Here is a 24,518-nt window from a genome sequence, read left to right on the forward strand (position 1 = left end):
ACTCTCTTTTTTTCCTGACATTGGTACCATCCTTGCCCGGCACATCACGGATTTTCTCAAGGATGGTCCATTTCCAAGTGTTTTGCTGTTATCCAGTGAGACACCAGTGGAGCCCGACCTTTGGCATTCCGGATATTCGATTTGTGCTCGCCTATCCTTGTGCGGCACTCTCGCCCTGTCTCTCCTACATAGGGAAACCCACACGGACATATAATCACGTAAATGATATTCAATGAGCGACAATTACTCAAACTGCTCAGTTTAATATTGTGATTCCCAATAGTCACTATTGGGAATCGCAATATTAAACTGTAAATAGTAAAAAAGTAATTGTCGCTCATCGAATATCATTTACGTGATTATATGTCCGTGTGTTATGTTATGTTATGTTATGTTATGTTATATTTATTTTTATATAGCGCACGGCTACTCAAAAAGAGTGTCCCGGCGCTTTAGTAATGAGACCTACGACGAAATAACACAACACAGCAATAAAACAAAGTGAAAGGCCCGATAAAGAAAAAAGAAGAGGAAAACCTAGAGAGTAAACAGCCAGGTCTTTAGACCTTTCCTGAAAGCAAGTAGGCTGGTGGCACCCCGAAGTGTCAGCGGCAGGGAATTCCACAGCTGTGGTGCCAGCAGTCCAAAGGAGCGGCCTCCGATACGAGCTCTTTTTACACGTGGCACCACCGCCAAAAACAGTGACTCCGATCTGAGAGAGCGGGCCGGATGATAAAAGGCAAGTCTCCCTTGGAGATACATCGCTCCCCCAGCATGGAGGGCTTTGTAGGCCAGGGTTAATGCTTTAAAGGTGATCCGCTTGCGGATAGGCAGCCAGTGTAGGGTCTGCAAAAGACCAGCCACACTGGCTCGCCTATTTAAGCCATAAATGGCTCTCGCAGCAGCATTTTGCACAACCTGGAGCCGCTGCAGCAGATACTCTGGCAGGCCCAGGTAAAGGACATTAGCATAATCCAGCCTGGACCCGATCAGAGCCTGCACGGTCAGTTTCCGATGTTCTTCCGATAAAAGGGGTAGAAACTTCCTCAGCATCTTGAGGAGGCCAAAGCAGGTGCCCGTCACCCCAAGGACCTGAGATCTCATCGTCAGGCCCTTGTCCATCTTGACCCCCAGGTTCTTAGCAACTAAAGATGGACAGGATGGTGGAAACATGTTGATGGGCCACCAAGTTTGCCAGTCAGGATCCGACGCACACCTGAAGAAGAGTACTTCAGACTTCTCAGAATTGCACTTGAGGCCGCTCAGATGAAACCATCTAAAGACAGCCTCAAGGCAATCCCGGATACTCTCTCCATTAAAATCTCCTCCGCTCTTACAAGAGAAGAGGAGCTGTGTGTCGTCGGCATAGGACACGATCCGGGCCCCAAAAGACTCCGCCAGTGCCGCCAAAGGGGTCATAAAGATGTTAAAGAGGGTCGGGCTCAATATAGAGCCCTGCGGGACCCCGACTCCCAGTGGCGGCATCACGGCAGAGTCCGGGGAGGCCCAGACCGTTTGTCGGCGGTCAGCTAGAAATGATGAAAACCAGCTGAACACCGTCCCCCTCAGGCCAATCTCATAGAGTCTAGCGAGAAGGCCCTCATGGGGAACGGTGTCGAAGGCCGCCGACAAGTCCAACATGACCAGCATAGCCTTACCCCCAGAGTCCAGTACCCCTTTAATGTCTTCCGACACCTCCAGGAGCGCTGTCTCTGTGCTGAGGTTTGGGCGGAAGCCGGATTGAGTGGCGTGCAGAATCTCGTGCATTTCCAGAAAATTGGAGAGCACCGTGTGTATGTGCTTCTCCAAAATTTTCATGAGAGCTGGCAAGAGAGAGATCGGTCTGTAATTGACCAGTGCCTCAGGATCAAGGCCAGGCTTCTTCAGCAGGGGGATGACCATTGCCTGCTTCCATGCTTGCGGAACCAAACCCTGGCTCAACGAAAGGTTCAAAAGTGGATTGGCCAATGGGTTTAAAGCTTCCGCCATTTTTGCTAAAAACTTAGCCGGGCAAGGGTCCAGGGGCGACCCAGATTTAAGATTGCCCATAAGCACTAAGGAAGCAGAGGCTGAAATGAGGGGAAAAACTGCCAGCATCGGGCCTGATGAAACCGCCAGGCGCAAGCCATCCTCGATGTTAAGCGACCCTACGGGTGCCGCCAGATGAAGAGAGTCCTGGATAAGCTTAATCTTGCTGGTGAAAAAGTTAGCAAGATCCGAAGCCCAGGACTTGGGGGGCATGCCCCGGGAAGCATTGGGACGGGAGGCTATAAATTCTCTAACTATGGAGAAAATCTCCTTACAGGAGTTGGAGGCGGCCTCTATTCTCCCAGCAAAATAGACTATTTTTCCAAGGCGAATGTCCCGCTGATATGCCTTAACCGCTGTCTTATAGAACAGTCTTGCTTCAAGATCATATTGAGAGCGCCAAGCTCTTTCCGCCGCCTTACAAGACTGTCGAGCGGTCGACAGTGCCGCAGTGAACCAAGGGGCCGAAACCCGTTTCGGTGTTAAGCGGGGGGCCATCACTGGGGCAAGGTCATTTAGCCTGTCCAAAAGCCAAGCCTGCAGAGACTCGAGGTCCTTCTCCAGGTCTCCTGAGAAGGGGCACGTGTGATCCAGCGCAGCCTGAGCAAGCATCGCCGGGGTCACACAATGGTAAGCCCGAAGGGCACGGCGCTGTTGCTGGGATACGGAATTGGCGGATCTCACTGTGCCTTTAACCAAAAATTTGGCTAGCCTGTGATCTGACCAGAGCACCGGAATAATCTCCTTAACCTCCAAAGGAGATGTCGAAAAAACCTGATCAAGGGTGTGTCCCTTGTCATGAGTTGGTCCCCGAAGATACGGGATCAGGCCCAAGGGGGCAGTGGCCTCCAGAAATTTGGTAGTATCCGGGTCTGATAGGTCATCCATGCGGAAGTTGAAATCTCCAGCGACAATACACTGTTCTGTTTTCAGAGCCAACCCTGATAGGACAGACTCGAACTCTTCAAAGAAGGTTCCGGATGGACCGGGTGGTCTATAAACTAATAGACATTTAAAGGATTGGTGGGGTGCCAAGGTGATGGAGAAAGCAAGGGACTCAGAGCCGCGGATGTCATCTACAGGCAGAATGGAACAAGCCACACATTTCTTCACCACCAAAGCCACTCCCCCACCCCTACCCTTGAGTCTGTCCTTCCTAAAAACATTATAGTCAGAAGGAATGGCAGAAGCCACATCGGGATTTGAGAATTCCCCCAGCCACGTCTCAGTTAACATGAGACAGAGAGGCTTTTCCATGTCTAGGAGATCATAAATATCCTGCGCATGTCTGCCCACAGATCTAGTATTGAGCAGCATGCAAGGATACCCAGCATGGTCGATCTTTTTATTGGGAGGCCAAGACATAGCACAGCTAGGGCACCATCCGCATCCAGGGCAGCAACACTTACCCCTATAACGACCGGGGAAGACAGAACAGCAGTCACCCGAAGAGGGCTGTAGGGGGCGTAGTGAGCGTAGCTCGCATGATGTATATCGGAGCTGGGGGAGCCCAGGAGGATAAACGCCCGGTGGCTGGGCCCAGCCCGCCGCCCCGCTCGCCTCCGGGACGCTGACGGGCGCAGACGGGCTGGACTCTGGCGTGACTCCGGCGGTGATCCGGCGATTCCGCTGCGCGTGACCGCTGCGCGTAAGCATGACTCCCTTAAGAGGAGGCCGTCGCCTGAGCCACTAGAACGTGCAGCCCGCGCCCCTCACCCAATATGGCCGCCACAGAAGCGCTGTGCTCCCACAACCAGCCCACAGGAACCGGAACCCGCAAAGCGCGGTGACAACCACAATTATGGTGCAAGTAAGTGGCATTAGGAATTAAGAACAAGGGATAAGTAAATAAACTGTAACGCAAATATCAAGAAGGATTTTAAAAAGGACGCCGCAGAATTGTTATTACAGCGCGCGTCAGCTCAGCAAAGCACCATGAAGCGCTCAGGTAGGTCTCGCGTCCGCTCGTAGGTCAGCGGAGCCAAGAGTAGCAAGAACGAGCCGCCTGGTTACCTCCCTTAAGAGGAGGCCGTCGCCTGAGCCACTAGAACGTGCAGCCCGCGCCCCTCACCCAATATGGCCGCCACAGAAGCGCTGTGCTCCCACAACCAGCCCACAGGAACCGGGACCCGCAAAGCGCGGTGACAACCACAATTATGGTGCAAGTAAGTGGCGTTAGGAATTAAGAACAAGGGATAAGTAAATAAACTGTAAAGCAAATATCAAGAAGGATTTTAAAAAGGACGCCGCAGAATTGTTATTACAGCGCGCGTCAGCTCAGCAAAGCGCCATGAAGCGCTCAGGTAGGTCTCGCGTCCGCTCGTAGGTCAGCGGAGCCAAGAGTAGCAAGCGTGGGTTTCCCTATGCTCTTCTGTTATCCGCCTTCGCACCTTTCTTGCCTGCCTTTTTTCCAACGCTGTCCCCTTGGTTACACATTTACTTAGACACAATGGTGACGTTTTTATCAGCATGTCCTCAGAGTCAAGGCAGAACAGTAGAAAGACGAGGTTCCCATAAAGGTGTGTAAAATGTTCCTTAAGGGGCTTACTAAAACATTGAGACTTTTAACAATGTGTTGATGCAATATGCTTTTAACATAGCACTTTTAAAGTCTTGAACCCCTGCACTCCTAAGGTTATTTTTGAAAACCCTGAGGTGTGCAAGATATCTCTCATAATATTTGGTTGTCCAAACATAACCTTGCTAGAGAACAGATGTCGCTTTTTAAAACCTAAAGGCTTAATAGCTTTTTAGAATTCCACCCAATGAATTTGTCTGTTATAATTTGTTTACATTTTTAAAACATTTTTTAAAAATATTTTTAAAAACACACATTATGATTGCTTTTATAATGGATATTTAAAATGTACTTTTAGCTATTTTTGTTCCTCAGCAGAGGTCTAAATCAAATAAAAATGTGTCTATCTATCTGGTTCGGAAGAGCTATCAGTATAGAATACATTTTGGTAAGACTCAATAGACAAAGTGGATGGAGTTGGATCAATATGTTCTTCATATTGGAGAAAAGCCTGTGTTTGAAGAGTAGGATCATACTGGAACTTTACATCCACAGACTTAAAGAACTAACCACTCTTACCAGAGCTGGCGGCCCTGGAGGGCTTCCGTGGATTGGATAATATTGGTATCTGGACTCTGGTGGATGTTATGAGAGGCACGACACTCAAGCCTTTTCAGGAACTACAGAGGGATTTCTCAATGCCCCAGTCACAATTCTATAAGTATCCCCAATTTCGCCATGCCCTGTCCCCTAGCCTGGAAGGCAAAGAATCGCTCCCTGAATTCAGTCCGCTGGAGGCGAGAGTTTTCATGGGAGATTTGGAGACCAAGAAGATCTCCCGGGTCTATCAACCGTTAGTTATACACTGCTCCACCTACCTTCAGAAGCTGCGAGGGGTCTGGGAGACAGATTTGGGCGCCTTGGAGGAGGAGGACTGGAGAGAGGCACTGGAAGTTCCTAGGGAAGCAGCTATAGCAATGCGCCTTCGTCTCAACCAATTTAAATATTTGCACAGGGTCTATTTAATCCGAGCTCGACTGTACCGAGCGGGATTGATTGCCTCCCCAAAGTGCCTTCGATGTGGTCGGGAGGAGGATACATTCATACATACCACCTGGCCCTGCCTTTCCCTGGATCGGTTTTGGAGGAGGGTGTTTTCCTGCCTGTCAGAGGTCACCCATTTGGTTAAGTCCTGATGTATGCCGGGATGTGGGGGCGCAGGGGACCCGGGGAGGTGTGTATTATTGTGCTGAGATTCTGTTGTTATGTATCAAGGCAGTGACATGGACCATGCGGACATTGTGTGACTTTTGAGGGCGGGAAGAGGGCGGGGGGAGTAGAGGGGGGTTGGCTATATTGTATTATGCACTTTTATCATTTCCTTGGATGATGCCTATGAAAGTCAGTTGCTTCAGTAACAATGTGCGGTACGATTCAGCAGATAACTCTGGTGTGGAGGCAATTGACAAATGTTTTTTTTTTTAAAAGAACAGACCACTGCACACACCTCAGTTGTGGGGCTTGAGCATTGAGAATGCTTGCTTTGGTGGCTGCCTTCAGTGCATGTATGGGAGAAACAACAATTATATGTTTTCCCAGTGTCAAAGATTCCTCCTTCAGGACAGAAAAGTTGTTTTCAATGGAAGCAAACGTGCTTTGGCTAAAGACTACAGGTCAGGCTTGTAAGCAATGGGATTGGTCGGTCCTTCGCAGTAAGTCAAATAGGTATAATCATCGTAACTGCCTATTACTCTGATAACTAGGTTGGACTTCTTGTTCCTAGTCTTAATCTATTTGGTGGCAAGCATGTCTGATTATAGAGCACGTAAGATACCAATCTATGCCTTTGCCCATTGTTTGGCTGGAAACGTGGGAGGAATCAGGACATACAAGTGCTTCACTCACTCTTCACAGGGAGGCAATTAAATTCGTCCAATGTTAACAAATCCGAGCAGCAACTTCAACTTTTTCAGTGTTTTGGGAGGGTGCAAGATAGTACACTTTTGAAGGAAGTCCAGAGCAGGACACTTGCCCTTATTGGATAACTCGCATCTTAAAAAGGTCAACGTCAGCTATGCAATATTTCTTTTCTTAAAATTAATTTTATAACCGTGTGATGTTAATATGGTCACAACTCTGTCTACCCTTTTTAGATGTAGATCTAAATTATCATTGGTAAGATAGATATCATCAATGTATAAACACACCTTGGAATCTGGTGGTAAGAGCTCCATGATGCGTGATGTGAATAAACCAGGACTGTTCTTAATGCAGATAAGCAAGCATTGAATGAGAATTGCATCCCGTCGAAACTGAAGGATGTTAGACACTCCTTTTGAGACGATATATTGACCGAAAAACCTATTGGAACTGTTGAGGGTCCTTTCGTTTTTTTGTGCAGCAGGTTGGTCACTGAACCTGTGCCATGAGCATTTGGCACCGAGTAGGTCTACATATGCCAATTTAGATTCCTATAGTTTAAAACTATCCTATAGGAGCCATCTGGTTTGGAGTGGTTAAAAGGGGCATAACCATCGGTGAAAAGAAAGGTGCTTTTATGCCTTGGTAGTGCATCTGATCTAATATTGCTTTTCTAACATGTTTAACTTCTGTCTTTAAACGGTATTGAGCTTGTGCTTGAGGTTCACTGCGTAAGGGAATAACATGTGGAGTTGAGTCTCCGACTCACTTGGTTTCTACATAAGGCCAGAGTCAGTCTTACAGCCCAATCACTGGTGTAAATGTCCATGATGTCTTCAGGTACTATGGGAGAAAAAGCTACCATTATCATTTCCACCCCCCAGGGTGCTTCCCTAGTAAAGACTGGAGGCCAGTCCTCTTCCGCTAGTATGATGTCGTAATTATCATACAATTATGACCAGAAGACTGCTCTAATGTATGTGGAATATTCCCTTCATTCGTATATTTAAAATATGAACCCTATCAGGAGGATTTAAAAATTCAAATGGAATTTCGATTTGTATAAAATAATCAGTTGGATTTGCATCCAGAAATCTCTGAAGTGTCTGATGCACTATTGTGACTTTTGCTGCGCAGTCTAGAAGCACTCTCACCCAAGTCCTGTTTCGGAGGAGAACTTGTTGTTCTTTCAGCACATTTCTTAGAGAGTCCTGTTACTTTCTTCTTCTCGTTAGAGTCAGCGCATGCGCTACTCTCGCGAGACATTTAGTAGCTGCTTCAAAAAGTGCTACCTTGCCGGCCACCAGCTTTCTAGAACGCCCACAAGCGCGCGCGACGTGCACAGCACTTTTTCCTGTTGCGCGCGCACGCACAACTCGCTGTTTTTTTTATTATTTCATTTCGCGGCCGCGCGGCGTTACTTTTATGGCCGCGCAGCCAATACTTGTTTCCATTTCTTACTAAGGAAACACATCAGAAATGAAATCATTAGGTGCCCTCTTTGATAAATGCCGATATTATTTGCCTCATTTCCTAGAACGCGATCAGCAAAATTATTGCAAATGTATTTGCCCTGATTGTTGTTCTTGACACCTCCAGACAACATTTCAGTAACACTGCCCCAGGATTTTTCTCGCACCATGATCTTTACAAATGGTATGGCCAAACACAGTATATAACCTGCAAAAGCAACGATGCACTATTCATTCCCATTCATGAAGCTTAAGAGAGCAGTCTGACTTACAGTGGGCTTTCATGCTGCGTGGTCACTGCCCACTGACTTGTATTGCCCAACACCAGTTTTACTAGATGGTCTAATTCACTCCTTCCATTTCATCATTTGTCTCAGACTGAGGCTGCTCCCTAGGGCTGCCTCTCCCCAATGGCGTTTGCAGGTTACAGTCGCACCAGCACATGCCCTAAGCTGCTACTTGGGCTGTACTGTCTGCCAGACTGTTCTTGTATGGGTTTTCCATGATCTTTACATTGTTTGATACGTTGTGTATTCACATAACATACTGTTAAGAAGCAACATTTCGTCACTGCTTTGTATGATTTTAAACTGTCTTTCGTGGCTCGTGTCGGGGTCTTGCACCTGGAGTTTTACTCGCAATCTATTACCAGGGGACCTGTGTCTTAATCCCGACGGCTGTTCCTGTGCCCTCCATTAACATTTTTATATGAATGTTGAAAGCATTTATTTGCTTAACTAAAGCTAACTGCAGCTCGTCAGGTGCTATATCTTTTTTGTGAAAACCTCAAAACTGTTTGGACACATGCTCCCCAGAGTGCTGAAGCGCTGCAGTGCAATTCTACTGGCAGCTTGGTCGCCACAGACACAAGCCAGGACCACAGACCACGCCCTGCATGGCGCTGGCACCGCCCCAATTTGAAGGCAAACCATGCTCTCTCAGACAAAGGTGAGTGAGTGAGTCCCACCGCAGCTCACCCTCATTTTGTGGAGGCAGTTCATGGGGCGGTGTCTTCATTGCCTACGGGTATGTGATTTCAAAGTCAAAAGAGGTTAATTGTAATAATATCAATGCAGTAAGGGCCATATGTATCAAGCAAAATTGCATTCGCAAACGCCGAAATTCGCTGAATTTCGGCATTTGTGAATGCATTTTGCCAAATGGTATGTATTAAGGCAAACTAAGGAAACGCAAAATTTGCGATTCCTTATTTTGCGATTGCATTTAAGGAATCACAAATTTTGCGATTCCTTAAATGCAATGTAAGAAGCACCAAAAAAGTGCAATTTGGCCTTAAGGAATCGCAAATTACCACCAACTTCAAGTTGGTGGTAATTTGCGTTTTCTTTCACAAATGCACTTTTTGGCATTTGTAAAGGTGCCATGTGGCACACATACATGCCCTTAGGGCATGTATGTGTGCCATATGCGCACACATGTAAATTTCAGGGGTGCATCAGGGTGTCCTTATGACACCCTTGCACCCTTGAAATTATTCTCAATTTGCGATTCTCAAATTGCGAATTGCAAATTGAGAATAATTTCCCATTCATTCCTATGGGCCTCCTGGCCCATAGAAATGAATGGGAAAGTATTCCTTAATTGCGATTCGCAATTTGCAAATCGCAATTAGAGAATATTAAGAAATCGCTAAAAAATTGCGATTTTTTATATACATCCCTATTTGCAATTCTCAAATAGCGATTTCTAAAAAATCGCTATTTGAGAATCGCAAATCAGGATGTTAATACATATGGCCATTAGTCACCATATGCAGACGTTTGAAATGTGCATTTTCATCCTTCAACTCCAACCAGTTTTCATAAGGCATTTTTCTGCTTCCTAACCTTTGGTACGCGCTGCTTGTAAAAGTTAGCATGAGACCCACTCATAAAAGATGTGTTGCATCTTATTTTGATAATGCCCAATGTTCTACGTTTACACAAGGAATGAAAACTGCTTTAAGAAAAATGTCATCTTAATGATTTCTTTCATTCCCTGTGTTCTTCACTTTATAACATACCACTGCATCTCCCCTCGTTTTAAATACTTCCCCATGGTCTGCACCTGACAATCTCCTACATGCTTTACTGGCACTGCATCAGGTCTCTGTCTGTTGGTGTCAATGCCACTACGTATGACCTTTTTGGGTCTGGCGATAGCGTTGACCTTTTGATTTATTAAAATATGCATAATATATTTAAAAATTGAGGCTTTCAGCCACCTCTCTTAATCGATTGGTGTATTGTTGTTGTTTCACTCGCCTTTTGCTTCTGCCCACTTAAGAAAATATTTTTTTGTTGTTTGAGTTTTATAGGATGAACTCCATCCGAAGGTATGAGAGACCATTACTTGAGCACCAGTTGCATTGCAGACCAACACTTTTTTTTTTTATTTCAGTAAAATTTTTATTGAAAATTATATTTACATGGTGCAACACGTATACATGGGAGCTCATTTACAGAAAAACGCAGATATAAAGTGCCCTGGGGGAGGGTGTGGGAGGGTGTTACAGGGAGTTACACAAGTCCATCATCTTGGCATTTCTGACTATGGCTGTGCCGTTCCTGGCAGTGTGTTCCGCTAGTTCGTGCCCTCGTAACAGTATTCTTAGTTTGCCCTCCGCCCCTCCATGGTGTCCTTTCAATAGTCTCTCGCATGTTTGTTGATTGCCCACTCCCCTAGTCCTAGCGGCCGAGAAAGAAGGGGAAGAGAAGAAAAGAGAGTGGAGAAGCTATTGATAGAGGGAGTAGTGTTACGAGCCGTTTAATCCTCCAGAGGGAGACAGTAACGCGAGACAAAATGGCGCCCCAACGCCCGAGGCGAGAAGCATAGCCGCAGGCAACGGAAGGAAGTGAGGTGAGCTCGCAACAAACCAATCACGCAGCACACCCGCAGAGCCCACGCTTGCAGGCACAATAGAACATAGCAGCTAAGCGCCTAAGCCGAATTGGAACCATACTCCCTGCAGCTAACGCCTAAACATAGACATATGTGACACAGGGGCAGTGCGGCAATCGCTGCGGGCGGCCTCACAGGTGGCGACGAGACTACACACAGGTCAGGCAGCGTACTTGCGAGGCGGCGGACAGGCGAGAGTACCGCAGAGGTGACAAAAAAACAAACGGAAACACAACAACTTGCCATAGAGGTAACCTTAACTATAGCGAGCCAAAGGAAACTAGCGAAGTGAGAGCAGAGGCAAGGCCATAACCACGGTGGGCGACTTCAGGCCACACAAGAGGGGGTAGTGAAACGGAGCTTTAAACTGGAGGCGCAGAAGAACACAGGTCAGCTGCAAGCAAACACAGAGCACAGCACAAGGTATCTAAGCACGACTGACCATTATTACGGGACGAAGCGGTACAACCGGTGGCAAAGGACTCAAATACAGAAAGTCAATGAACAAGAGGCACAACACCACATAGCAACTAGCCCAACTCCAAGCAGGACAACACCACCACAGACCGCACGGTAGCGAACGAGGCAAAGCACGCGCTGGCAGGGGCAAATTCAAAAACAAGAACCAGAAGCATAAGAGAACCAGCAAGGTTCCTCACATACAACGTAATCGCGACACAGAAGAGAGACTCAGTCAAAACCCAGACCTCTACCCACAAAGGAAGACTAAGCAGCCTCCAAACCAGGAGAGGCCTTAGCACGATGGCTGGGCAAGATGGGAAGGTGACCGGAGACCAGAAAAAGCCCAGGAAAGACAATTCGGAGTCGCCGATGAAACTCAAAAACGAGGCGATAACTTTAGAAACAATCCTAAAAAGAGTCAACAAAGGGAATGCTGTGGCGAAAGAAACAAAGGTCACAATTGACAATATGCAACTGGAACTAGCAGCAATAAGAGCAGACCTGCACAGCACCAATAAAAAAATAGAAGCCGCGGAGAAGCGCATAAGCGACATCGAAGACGTCACCACAGTACACCTCAAAAGTCAACACTTTTTTTTTAAGGCATGGGGAGATTAAGAGATTTGCCCAGAATCACAGGATGTTTGAGTCTGCTGCCAGACTTGAACCTGGTTCCCTAGTTTCAGAGTGGGCCACATAGCCAATTTAAGCCACTGGTTAACTTCACATGAGTGCATTATGCTCTATCACACGGAGCACTTTCACACACTCAAGCTACTACCCTTAAGTGCCAATGTTTTCGTTTTTGCTCTATAATTACTTTAGTGTTGCCTTTGTGTGTAGAGCCTGTGAAAGCAGGATACTTTTCATGCACATTCCATCTTTATCAGATACCATCTCCTGCTAAAGCCCTTGTAAAGTCATTTTGGAGTATATTGCTTTGGGACAGCTGCTATTTCACAGCATACCAGATCAGATTGTGTCAATCTGCAATTGTTCAGTTTTACATTAAACTCTGTTTACTTTTTTTCTTTCTCTCCTTTTTTCCTAATTACTTTCTTTCTCTCCTTATTTCCTAATTACTTTATTTCTTTCTTTCCTTCTTCCTTCCTTTTTTCTTTCAGTCTTTCTTTTTCCATCCTTTTCTCTTTCCCATTTCACTTTCATTTCATTCTTCCTCGCCTTCTTTCTCTATTCTTCTTTCTTGTTTCTTTACTTCTATCATACCATTCCTTGTTCCTTCTTTCTTTCTTTCTTGCCTTCGCATCACTCTGCGCCACCGCAGCATCATTCTGCGCCACCACAGCATCACTCTGCACCACCATAGCATCACTCTTCACAACCACTGCATCACTCTGCACAACCACAGCATCACTCTGCACAACCACCGCATCACTCAGCACCACCACAGCTTCACTCAGCACCACATCAGTATCACTCAGCATCACCTTTGCACTATTACACCACCACATCATCATCATCACTCAGCAAGACCTGAGTATCATTCAGCATCACCTCAGCATAGTCTCTGCACCAGTCACCACCACCACCACCACCACTACCACCACTACCACCTCAGCATCCCTCAGCCTGCTCTCGGAATCTGGCATCTGTTGATTCTCCCCTAGCGTCTGGCCGCTGCTAGTGTTATAATAAAGGTGATAGTTCCCAACCTTTACCCTCCGATTGTTTATGCCCCCTCAAAAAAAAGATTTAACAGACAACCATTGGAATAGGCAGAAACAAGTTGCCAGCATTGTAAGAACAAAGGAAAACTGAGGACATTTTGTATAGTAAATACTTTTTTTATTATGGTCGTTCAGTTGTACATAATGCCTTCTTGGTCATATCTAGGGTAACAAAAAAGCTTCTGACACTTTTTTATTAAAGCTTTTCAGCATGCTGCACAGCAGCCACACTTCTCTACAGCACAGCTTAAAGACATTGACAAAGTCAATAGCTCTGGCTAAACACTTATAAGGCCCAAAAGGTGAGACCTATTGGCTATGCCAAAGCTTGTTCCTTTTCTTATGTGTGCTGCAAAATTCCACGGCTAAATAAGGTAGACTAAAGGTTTTACAAAGATGCTGGTCTGTAGCCAAGCGGGTTTCATGAGTGCTTTATACAGTGAAATAATACACCATAATCGTCACAACAGATATATATTGTTTCCCAACTGTATGGTACTCATTTTTATCAATCTCTAAAGGACGAAAGGATGTGTGGACCCACTAGGGTTTGAATATCTGACAATGGAGTCAAACACAGATACCTGTAGAGAATGCAGATGCCAACTGAGCCTTTTTTCCTTTCCAGGTAAGTAAAACTTGATGGCAATCTGGTACTTTATATATAAACACATACTTTTGGATCGATCTCAGGGTGCTAACAGCCGGTGCATTTCAGGGTGCTAGTAGTTGGTACATCTCAAGGTGCTAGAAGTCAGTACATCTCATGGGGCTAGCAGCCGGTCGATCTCAGGGGACTAGTAGCCGGTCCATCTCAGGGTGCTAGTAGTCAGTACATCTCAGGGTGCTAGTATCCCTCTGGAGAGGGAGGGGCTTGCTAGCCCAAACCCAAGGGAGCTTTACTGAAGCATGCCGAATATGTATGTTTCCGACATAGATCATTATTGAAACTGCTTTCTTTCCTGCTCCATTCTTACAGGTCACCAGAACAACATCACCCTTCCCTACTTTATAAAGGAATGCACCCAGTCGTTTTGCAGTGGGTACTCTGGGACTGCCAGCGAGTACGAGAATCACACCAGACGCGGCTCTTGTTGTCACAGGAATCTCTGCAATGATTTGGAGCCAAATGGTGGCCCGGGCGCTGCCACATATGCTGCCCCACTCATAGTGGCTGCCCTGCTGGCCATTTCCGGTTTATAAAGGACACGTGGAAGGATAAAGAACTGAACCAAAAAATCAAATCATCATTCTGTTCCCAAAGAAGCCATTTTAACTTGAAGCCATATTTGTAAACTTTATCTACCATTGTGATTACATTGGTGTGTACTGTACCCTTATATAATACAGAGGCACAGCTTTGGCGCGGTATGGGTCTCCCTATCAATAAACATTGAAATCAAGCAGACATCAAACTTCATATGATTTTTTGAAGTGATAACGATGGCTTATCTGAAAATCTTAGCCTATGCACCTACAAAAAATGATTCAGATACCAAATGCTCCATTTCTCATAATCAGTTACTTTTTGAGAGTTGGCACAGAGAAGGTGGAGAGGACAAAGCCTCTTAGGCATATCATTATTTGCAGCCCTGGGGTGCACTCCAGCAGCAGATCATGTCTGTGATGAGCCCGTCCCTCATAATTATCATGTTTTTTCTTGACTTTTAGGACCTGACATCCCCTTGCATGAATGATCTCTACTAATTGATTAAATCACAGTGAATATGTACGGTAAAATCAAGCTTCTTGATTCTTTCCACTTTGCTCTGTTCTTATAAATATATACTTCAAGCTTGCATTAATATATTGGTGGAATTTAATTATTGTACTTGATAATTTCAAGAGTAATCACTGTTACATGTTGTTGTCCTTTCGAAAGAACACTTCCTTACAGACCGAAAATAGCTCAAATGGCTTCACACCATTTATTGTTGAATGTTTTTCCTGAAAGTTTTCAACACATTTTTGAGTAAATGTATCAAAACTACACATACATTGCTAAAAGTAAGAGAGGATCTTCACAACAGGGAACAGAAGTACAGACACAGTCGCCCATCCCCCTTCACTGAAGCTTTGAGGTATTCAGCCTACACTCGCTGTCTCATCTGGCGGCACTGCTGGCTATGCATATCATTGACTCACAGCTGCCTTTGTGAGCTATAAAAATAAGTCATTAACCTGGAATCAAGTATGTGGGAGTGAATGTCTTTGAAGCTTAGATTAGGCATTTATTTGCTTAAGTGCTACAAGGATTAGTTACATACCTGTAATCCTAGTTCTCTTCCAGGCCTTAAAGGCGAGGTGGCAGCCTCTTTTTCTGTGCAGGGGTGTTATTTATTTATGTGGGGATACTTGTATAGCGCACGAATCACCCCTAGGGGTCTCTCAGCGCTTGTACGAATACCGCTGTACCCAGGATGGGTTCCAACGCTGTGGAACCCATCCTGGCTTTCCCTGTGAGGTGTCCACTCCTGGGCACCCACAAGGTGGTGGCCAGGTATCCTTAGCGTTGTGGGGGCTGTTGTGGAGATTAAGCAAGCTATTGCCCAGAGATGCAGAGTGGGACTCCATGATTGGAATAGGCACCGGGGCGAGAATTATCAGGTCTGTGGAATTTTGAGCCCAAGACACGCCGAGGCAGGAAATTGAACCCTGGTCCCAGGCTAGACCTCTGCATCAGGGTCTGCCGCTCTAACCATTGAGCCACACTTCTCCACACTTTTTTATGCAGCCTGCTAAGGCTAATGGCCTTTTATTACCTGTTCTTGGATGAAAATAAAAGATTATTTTCTGTGGAATGCATTTACGGCTCAGGTCCTTTTCTTGCATTATATATTATGGGTTATTTTCATTCTGCAGAAGGCATGTAATTATGGCTTTATTAGCCTGTTGTTGTTAGTTAGGGCTGCATAATATTAGTTATACATGTATATGTGTTCTTTATTCGGCATTTAAAAAATACCATAAAAGTACATAAGAACAGTCAAAAACATTAAAAACAATTCAGTTCATAACATTTCAAGAGTGACTTAATTAACGGGCATAAAAGTCATCTCCTCCCACGCGAGTTCCTAGTCCTGACCGCCATCTTGATAAAATTCATAATACAAAACAGAGTGTATGCATCATTAGCCTTTTGCAGGAACAATAATGCTACCTTGGCGTTTTTGAACTTTACTCTTTTCAAGATTCCCACAAGGTTCTTGCGCCTGGGAAGTCTATAAAATGGACATAATAAAACAAAATGAAGGGTATCCTGCGGAGACCTATTGTCGCAACCGCAGGTACCCTTCTGTTCAACCGTTAATGTAAAACCTGGGGGGTCCGCCAGTAAATGATGTAAAAGGTTGAACCTAAACGGGTCATAAAAAATCTATCCTGTGCATTGTGGGTCAGTGAGAGGTAGGGTTCCATTCCACTCTCGCTTTTCAATAGACTATAAGCAGCGACTGTAGGTTTGCTTTCTTCAGTTGCCGCCCTACTTACAGTTGTCCATTCCCCATACATTTTCCTAACTCTCATTTTGTCCTGAGATGTAATTGCTTCGGGATTAGTAAAGAGGTTCTTACAACCAATGCCCTCTAATGTACCCTTTACATAATTTAACCAGGGAATACATCTCCCTTTATCTCTTTTCAGACAATCTGTGATGATTCGTCTGCTGAGGTCAGCCTCCGAGTTAAACCAGATCTTCACCTAGGCCAAGAGTGGCCTGACCTTGATTTTGTCTTCAATATAGGCTTCTACAAGTTCTTCATGTGTGATATAGGCAGGGATACTATGTGGGACTTTAAGGATCCTTCTGAAGAATTTATTTTCTTTCACCTGTATCTTCTGCCGGTAGACTACTTTGGCACAGCAAAGTAATCTGTACAAATTCATGACCTGCTCCGGGGACCATCTGCCCAGCCTGCGACCATAGCTCATTATAGCCCGAGTTGAGGCCACCAGTTTTGAGCAGTGTTATTCCACGAGAAGTCTGAAATTTAACAACCCATCAAATAATAAACCTAAAAAGGAGAAGGACTGAACCTGTCCTATTTTGTGGGTGCCTATCTTATAGGAAAACTTCTTGTCTGGTCTGGTCCCCGCCAGCATGACATAGGATTTTTCCAGATTTGCAGATAAGTCAAGAGTATTCATAAAACTGACAAATACATCAATTAGCCTCTGTAGCCCCCTCGGTGTCCGAGCTAACAACACCGCGTCGTCCGCATAAAGCAGAACGGGGACTGGACGGCTACCTACTTGAGGGGAGTCTACTCCTACTTTACATAATTCACTATTTAATTTATTAATCTAAAAAATGCCTCCCTCTGGGTTGAAGCGAACCGAGGCAGTGGTGTTCCAGTGTAAGGCTTTAAGGATGTTAGCTAGGTCCTGGTCCACCCCTAGGCTTATCACCAGGGCCCACAGCTTCTCTCTGTTCACATGATCGAATGCTGCAGAGAGGTCCATGAACCCCAGGAAAACCGCCTCGTTGCTGGCTATGGTGTACTTGGCAATCAGCAAGTAGAGGTTCAGGCATTGGTTCATAGTAGACCTTCCCTCCCTAAACCCATATTGGGTGTCCGTTATTATCTTGTGGGTATCTGCCCATTCTGTAAGGCGATTTAGGATGACACGACCCAACACCTTCGCCGTGACATCGATCAGCGATATCGGGCGATAGCATTGGGGGTCATCCCTATTCCCTTTTTTGTATATGGGGACTATTGTCGCAGAGGACCAAGAGCACGGCAGACCAGCTTCCACTGCCGCGTTCAGGACCCTCGTGAGAATAGCAGCCCACAACTCCACCTTGCTAAGGTAGAGATCGGGAGGTATGCCATCAGGGCCCGGCGCTTTATTTTTGGTTAGACCTAAAATGGCCCCTTCCACTTCTCCCAAGGTGATCTCAATCCTTGCTGACCCCTCGTCATTGTTAGTTTCACCCGTATGGTTATATAGGTTTTTAAAATGGTAATACCATTGCTCAGGTAAAATGATGCTAGAAATCTGTGGGGTGTTTGAATCCTGGAAACACGGTTTATTTATAATTTTTCAGAACTCAGTCGAGCCCCTTCTTTCCGCCACCTCCCTTAGGTCCTCCCAGGCCTGGGTTTGAAGGCTAGATTTACGTTTTTTTAGTGCCTTCTTATATACCAGCCTGCATTGGGTAATGTGTGACTTATCCCTAGGTATTGATTTTAGGCTAGCTTTTAGCTCTTTGTGTGCCTGTGAACACTCTTTGTCAAACCATCTAGGGGTGGGGGTAAGACTCCCGTTCTTAGTGGACTTTAATAATCCTTCGATGAGGTGTGCCATCTCCTCGAAAGCGTTTACCACAGCAGCCCCCTCGATAGTGGGGTTGAGGCATACATTAAGTGCATCTGCCCCTGTGGTTATTAGAGATTTGTAAAAGGTGTCCCCATCTATTTTGGCCCATGTAAGTCTCCTCCCCTGGTCTGTTGCGTTCTCTACAAAACCAACACCTCGTGGGACATATTTGCTGGTTGGGCCTTTTAGATCTAACACAAGGGGATTATGGTCACTGTATATGCTCCATTCTATGTCTGGCCGTTTGACCCATATTTTAAGTATACAAGAGACCAAAATGTAGTCGATATAGGAGCGACAGCCTCTGCCCTTAAAGGTGGGATTAATTTCCCCTCCACTTCCCAGTTCTACCAGATCCATGGTGTGGACCAGATTGTGACCTTTCAGCACCCTGTCTAGGTCTATCCCTTTCGGGTGAATGTGAAAAGTGCGGCCCTTTCTCCACTGTGCAACAAGAGCAATCCTTGTTAAGAGGTCTTAGGTTCGCGCACAGGTGACAATTAAAATCACCAACTAGGACTAGGGACGGTGCTACTGCTGACTTCGCAACCATCGACTGGGCATTTAGGCGAGAGTCTAATTCCTTTAATGAGTTACCCTTCCCATTATCTCCCACAGCATTATACCAGTTAATCAGGGTGATGTTTAAACCTTTTGAATGGAAGCCCAAGGCCTGCATATTGTGTGATGGCCAGTTGAAATTAGACCAAACCCCTTTTATCTTGGGATCCACATATATAATAAGCCCACCCATAGCTCTCCCTGATGCTGATTTTTGTGCAGGGACTGAAAAACACTTGTACCCCTCCAAAAAGAGAGGATTGGAGTCAATCGCCCAGGTCTCCTGGAGACATATCACATGAAACCCGGTAATATATTGTCTCCATTCCTGCTCCTCGTGTTTGGCTGCTAGTCCTGCTACGTTCCAGGAAATCAGTTTTAAGCCATCCTTCCTATCGGGCCTCTTTGCACAGGATATAATGGAATCATTACTTACATTCCTGTCAGTTACCACGGTGTAATTCAAGTTGGATAGGCTATATGATTTTATTAGTTCGGTGCTTACAACTCTACTGTCCGGCCCCATTATTTCTATTTCAACTGTGGGCTTAACTTGTGGGCTCTCAGCTGTGGTTACCCGCTGGTTGGCCACTCTCTGCGCTGACTCGCACCCCCATTGTCGGGTCAGATGTGTCATGTCTTGTACAAAGCTATTATCCCTGCCCTGACTCTGCTCGGTGCTTGTGTCTGTCCATAGTCAGTCCAGTTCTTCTATGGATGACAAAGGGTCAAATCTGTTCTGGAGGTCAATCACTCCCCGGTTCCTCATAGCTACATATTGGGGTCTACGAGAATGCCCGACCAGGTTCCACTCCCTGCAGCTTTGACCGTCCAAGGTGCGCCCCCAGTTATAATTCCCCCTGGGATAGAAAAAGTCCAGTTGCTGAGTGGTTAAATCAATCTGGGGGTTAGTGAGTAGCGTCTCTCCGTACGCTCGATCTCGTTTGCGACCTCCCCTAATGCTTTGCGCAACATTCTATCAATGGCAGTTAGTTCATCCTGAATAGAATGCGGGACTCCTTTAGGCTTGCTATTTTTTGATGGGTCGGGGGGGTGCACTTAGGGTGCTTGGAGGACCTAGTTTGGACCACACTAGCCATACTGTTATAGACAACAGGTCTATATGTCTCTCACGCTAGCAAGTTTGACAAGGAGGTGGAAAAGAGCGGTCCAAGGTACTAAAGCACTACCCCACCAAAGGTCGAACATTCGCAGCCACCGACTGCCACTCCCAAGCGTCTCTAGTCCCAGAAGCAATTCACAAATCACCCCTCAATGAAATAAACAAAATCGTTCCTTGTACTGACCAGGTTAATTGTCCCAGTGTTTTCCGTCCAGTTCCTGGGCTGCAGTTGTTAGGGGGCAGGGCCCGGCCCGGCCTCCTTCGGCCCCGGACGGCCACAGACGGTCCCGCCCTTGTCCCGGGCTTAACCCAGCGCGACCCACGCGCGATCCCGCAACGCGCGGGCTCTCTTCACTTTTAAGCGCCTCCGGGCGCGGTACAGTGCAGGCGGTGGCGGCATCCGCCGCAAGGGCTCACGGGAGATGTAGTCCCCCAGTCCGTCCACGCTGCGCTGATGGCCGGGTGCAGCAGCGGGAAGGAGGTAACAGCGGGACCAAAAGGAATCAGGTAAGCCCCTCTAGTATGCCCCCAAAGGTCTGCCACAGAGCCCCGCTCCACCAGGGCTCTCTTCTCTTTTAAGCGCCTCCCGGCGCAGTACAGTGCAGGCGGTGGCGGCATCCGCCGCAAGGGCTCACGGGAGATGTAGTCCCCCAGTCCGTCCACGCTGCGCTGATGGCCGGGTGCAGCAGCGGGAAGGAGGCAACAGCGGGACCAAAAGGAATCAGGTAAGCCCCTCTAGTATGCCCCCAAAGGTCTGCCACAGAGCCCCGCTCCACTGGTTCTCTCTTCTCTTTTAAGCGCCTCCGGGCGCGGTGCAGTGCAGGCGGTGGCGGCTTCCGCCGCAAGGGCTCACGGGAGATGTAGTCCCCTAGTCCGTCCATGCTGCGCTGATGGCCGGGTGCAGCAGCGGGAAGGAGGCAACAGCGGGACCAAAAGGAATCAGGTAAGCCCCTCTAGTATGCCCCCAAAGGTCTGCCACTGAAACTTTTGGGGGCATATTTTACACATATATATCTATTAGTCTATATGTTCTGGGTTCCCGCTTATGAGCGGAGATAATTCAGTGCTTATGACTATTGATGAGTATCCCCTGGAAGAGAACTACTAGAGCGCTTTGAAGTAATAAATGAGTGTCGGGGAGCAAAAACCCTGGAGTATTTTTACTGGTCACCTTACTCATAAGCTTCTAGGCTGCCTTTATGTTTATCTTTATTACGGTAACAACTCATACTGTGTACACTAGGTTAGAGTAATTGTTTTAGAATACATATTTTGAAATATGTATTCCATTTTCTAGTGATCCTTGAAAGCGTTGCTCATTCATGAAAGAGGATCTGGTGTTCCAGTGGATTGTCCCTCTGATGTGTCCCGAATGTTGTCTTATGTAAATACTGCTCTGTATGTTGTGTATGGGATGTTGTCTAACTGCTTTTCTAATTTGAGTTGGCACATTAACTGCATCCTTGGTCCCAGGTAGTCAGAAACCAAACAACTCTGGAAAATTCTAGAGAACCACTTTGCCCTGGACAGTCTTAAAAACACCCAAAGGATATATGTGCAGAATGGTAGATAGAGGGACAAGAAGTGACATTAATAGTTTCATGTCAAATCTGTCTCAAAATGAAGAATCCAAGCAAGAAGACTTTGCTTCCCATTGCCCATTTGTACAAGAAGTGACATCACTGGATTTCCTATCATCAAGCTGCACAGGAAGTGTCATCACTGGCTTCCCATCAAAGCTGTCTGTCAGGATTTATTTTATTAATTTCAAACGAGTCATTACAATAATGCCCACCTACATTCATTGGCCGATGGTGGCTTAAGTGTTGGAAATTGTAGTTATAGAACATTATGGAACCAATTATAAAATGTAAACTAGAAGGAAAGATCGCAGATCGAGAGGAAACAGACCAGGGTGGGAAGGATTATGCGCTGTTACTCGTAGGCAATACAATCCAGGGAGTACACTCAGGTAGTGTGTTGCTCATTAGGTCCAGCTGCTGGTAGTAAACGCAAAACTCGTAAGGCAGGGTTGCTACATCTTGTCAATAGGGGAAGACGTTGCATTGCCACTGGTGTTAGCTTTTCCATCCCTATTGTGTCCCATAACTTGTGTAGCCAATCTAAATGTGTTGGGGTAGCCTCTGTGCCCCATTTGCTGAGGGAGAGGTGTTTGGCTGCCCCTGGTGCGAGGGTGATAGCTCTACCCCAGGGAGACCGTAAAGGGTAGGAGAGAGGGTTTGGGAGGTCCAGCAATACACAGCTTGGAAACCTTGGAATATCTGTCATAAATATAGTATTTATAGCGTCCAGGACACCATCCCAAAAGTATTGAAGTTGGGGGGATTGCCGTAGGAGGAGGGTAAGCGTGCCCTGCTGGCCATAGCGAACCCAGCAGAAGTCATCCTCCTCCAGCACATTCTAGCCGGTGTGAGATACCAGTAGTGTGCGATTTTTAGGAGCTTCTATTTACTGGTAGTGTTTAGGGCGGATGCCCAGGCAAAGTGCAGTATGTCATTCCACTCCCTATCAGTGAAGGATCTCTCACATTTCCTGTCCCATCCGGCGTGTGTGGCTGATTTTAGTAGGGTCTGTAGTGCATTCAGAAGGTGTAGAGGTCAGATAGTATTTTCTTGTCTGTGTATCTTGTGAGGTGCCATTTTTTGAAGGCCATCAATACTCTGCTGGCGTGTGGCCTGACCTAAGGTAGTGTCACCCAATGGGCTACTAACACGTACTGCCAGTGTGCAGCCTCAGGGAGGCCATAAGAGGCCTGTAGGGTGGGGAAGTCCATAAGGCCATCTCAATTGAATATGTTCCCGACACGTTTGCAGTTGGCTTCCTGCAAAGTCATATATGCCACTCCCGTGGCAGCTGGGAGAAATTCTGGATTGCCTATCAGAGTAGTCTGGGGAGATAGTGGAGTGGAGAGCCCATGTCTCAATTAGACTTGTTACCAGACCCCAATAGTGGCTCGGATCACTGCGAGATATAGAAGCTAGGCTGCCAAAGCCGCGGTATTTTACAAATGTGAATGCCAGCAACTGCCAGGTCAACAAAACACCAATGTGTTTCCATTAGTGCGCAGTACCACTCCACCATGTAGCTTAATTACGCTGCTTGATTGTAGCAGTAAAGATTCAGGATATCTAGTCCGCCCACTTTTAATGGCAGGTAGGCACAAGTTTTGGCCATCCTAGCACGTTTGCCTGCCCAGATGAGGGTTTGAAATGTATCCAAGATTGTCGGGAAGGGGTTGGAGCGGGAGAATCTGCATGACACTGAGAAGTTTGGGTAAGAATGTCATTTTAATGGCTGCTATACGCCAGATCCTAGTGCAGAGTGGATCTGGAACCCCAAATATGGGATTCCGTTCTCTGCTCACGTGAAGGGCATAAGGGGCACCAAATGGGCTGTCTCCATCACCGGAATAGCTATACCGAGAGCCAGGAACCCGAAGGCGGCACTGAATTCAGTTAGCTCAGTCACCACAGTTGTTAAGGTGTGTTCAGGGCCTGTAAGGGTCAAAAGAACATTATCTTTATATAGCATGATCTTATGTTCTCTCCCAGCCATCTGTATGCCTGTTATATTGGGGTTGTTCCCTATGCGCTCTGCTAGGGGCTCCATGTAGAGTGCAAAAAGCAGGGGAGACAGTGGGGCAACCATGCCATGTTCCGCGCGTGATAGGAAATGGGGTGGATGTCACACCATTCACCTACACACTGGCCTGAGGGGCATGGTAGCATGATCGGACCCATTTACAGAACTGGGAACCAATGCCTACTCTCTGCAGGACACTGTGTGACATGCACACTATCAAAGGCCTTTTCAGTGTCAATTGAGAGCTGTATGGCCTGTGTCTGAGTGCGCTCACCTTATCCAGCAGATGGCAAAAAACGTTCCTGGTGCTCATTAGGGGTATACATGGTGGCTAGAGTGTATCTAGTGCTATATCCTCGGACCAGCAAAGCTAATAACCTGCCTGGTATGTCATCATCATCATCATCATAGTAAACTTTATTTCGATTCATGAAAAACAGAATCATAAAAGTGACATATTACACAATTTAAAAAGACCATACAATTAAGTTTACATCCATAAGCATTATTATATTACCATAAAATATTTTAGAAATACATTTTAAAAAGATCACATATATTAAAAGGAAACATTTTAACAGTGGAAGTGCAATTGATATTGTTACCAGTCCGTACACTGATCTCATAGATATAGATCAACAGATATTCCATGATGATAATCAATATCGGTTTCTAATAATGAGTGCCACTCTGATAAAACTAAGCACAGTGTTACATATTGCTGGGATTGATAATGAGAGTAAATGTTCATATCCCTCTTTATAATAGCGAGATCCAAAAGTTAACAAAACCGGCCTGATAAATCGATTCCTTGGATCTTTGTACAAAGAACAAAAAAGTACAAGATCAACAGTGTTTTGTGAAACTTTGTTATTACAAGCACAAGGGGGTAGACTCTCACACCACCCCACTTGCTTTGG

General features: G+C 46.1%; 1 long non-coding RNA gene across 1 annotated transcript in view; it reads left to right on the forward strand.

Annotated features, from left to right (window-relative positions):
* Positions 1 to 14,794, forward strand: part of LOC144767705 (uncharacterized) — a 74,589-nt gene extending 59,795 nt beyond the window's left edge. The window contains exon 2 of the long non-coding RNA XR_013598315.1: positions 13,969 to 14,794. This is a non-coding gene — a long non-coding RNA (uncharacterized LOC144767705). The remainder of the gene's footprint in view (positions 1 to 13,968) is intronic.
* The last annotated feature ends 9,724 nt before the right edge of the window (positions 14,795 to 24,518 follow it).

The sequence above is a fragment of the Lissotriton helveticus genome, chromosome 7 (genome assembly GCF_964261635.1).
Source record: "Lissotriton helveticus chromosome 7, aLisHel1.1, whole genome shotgun sequence".
In the NCBI taxonomy this organism is placed as follows: domain Eukaryota; kingdom Metazoa; phylum Chordata; class Amphibia; order Caudata; family Salamandridae; genus Lissotriton; species Lissotriton helveticus.